Source organism: Nanorana parkeri, unplaced genomic scaffold (genome assembly GCF_000935625.1).
Source record: "Nanorana parkeri isolate BGI_ZX_2015 unplaced genomic scaffold, ASM93562v1 scaffold5, whole genome shotgun sequence".
NCBI lineage: Eukaryota > Metazoa > Chordata > Amphibia > Anura > Dicroglossidae > Nanorana > Nanorana parkeri.
In genome coordinates this window covers 939,810-941,541 of record NW_017306273.1, presented here as the reverse complement: position 1 = coordinate 941,541, position 1,732 = coordinate 939,810, and positions in this window count along the sequence as shown.

Sequence of the window (1,732 nt, the reverse complement as noted above, 5' to 3'; positions counted from 1 at the left end):
AGTTACGAAGAAAAAAGTAAGAAAGAAGAGAGGATGTAAGAGGGTAGATGGAACGAATGGAGGAAAAACACACGGGGATAAAGGAAAGAAGAAAGGATAGAATGAAAGGAAATAAAGAATGAAGAATTAAAAGAAAGATAAAGTGATGAGTACAGTAGAGGAAATGTAAGGAAAAAGATAAAAGGAGGGAAAAAAATAATAGGAATATAGAAGATGAAGGATGGAAGAATAGGAATGCAAAGATAGAAGAAAGGATAGATCGATAGATGAAGGGAAGGAAGAAAAGAATGGTGAGAGGAAATAACAAAGGAAGGAAGAGTGTAAGGAAGGAATGAGGGATAAAATTAATGGAAACATAATAAAAAGAGAAGGGAGATGGTTAGAGCAAAAAAACAAGGAAGAGATTAAGGAAGGAAGAATGAAAGGAAGGATAATTAGAATGGAAATATAAAAAGGGGAATGGAGAAAAGAATGGTGAGAGGAAAGAACAAATTAAGAAAGAGTTTAAGGAATGAAGAATACAAGGAGTGAATGATTAAAGGAATGGAAATATAAAAGAAGGGAAGGGAGAAAGGATGGAGGATGGAAGGACAGGTATATAAAAAGGGAATGATAAGGATGGGAGGAAAGATAGAAGGAAGGAAGAAATGTATGAAGGAAGGATGCAAGGAATGAAAGATAAAGGGAAGTGATGAACGAATTGTGAGAGGAACGAACAAAGGAAGGAAGAGTAAGAAAGGAAGGATGCAATGAATGAAGGGTAAAAGGAATGGAAAGATAAAGGAAGGGAAGGGAGAAAGGATGGAGGATGGAAGGAAAGGTGTATGAAAAATGAATGAGAAGGATGGGAGGAAAGATAGAAGGAAAGCAGAAATGTAAAAAGGGATGGTGTAAGGAAGGATAAAGAGATGGAAAGAGAAGAGGACAGTGGAAGAAAAGAAGGTATATGAAAGATAGAAGGGGGGAGAGGGAATCAAAGAGAGGATAGAAGTATTGAAAGCGGCAGACAAACGTAGATATATACAGAAATGAAAGAATAGGGCAGGTAAAGAAAGACGGAGGAAAATAAGGATGGATGGAAAGGGATGAAGATACTGTATATGAAAGAGAAGAGGATATAATGAAGGAGATGATCAGAGATGATTGAAAAGTACGGACGCTATACCTGACACTATCATCATTTCTATTCTTCATGTATTGTGTCTATTAGGACACGAGACCAGTTTTAGAAACTTAATAATAAGTCACAGCAGCAATCTCTGTTATATCAGGAGAATCAGAAATAACACCATAAGCATTATATGAATCCCTAGCAGACGCCTTGCTCATCACCCTCAGGGCCTCCTCCGTGTCACAGAGGTAGGTAATACACATTACAGGGAGGTTCTAGTCATCTGCTGGGTCTGATTTGTGGGAATATGGGATAATTACAGCTTGGGAAGCTGTTTTGGCTTCCTCTTGTTAAGGGCTGCTTATTACGATCCCAGCCCAAGCTGAAAACCTGGCTTCTGTATGTCACCTAACAAAGCCTGGTTTGTAAGTAGACAGGGGACACTAGAGATATGGCCAGGACACCCTGACAGCTGCTGGCTACTTTGTTACCCAAATAGGGGGGCGAGGGGGGGGGTGAGAGAATGTTCCCCCAGATGGGGAACAAGGACCCACGCCAATATGTGTTACAATATTCAAATCCCAACTGAAGATTCAAACATAGCAGAGGACAAGGGATAAT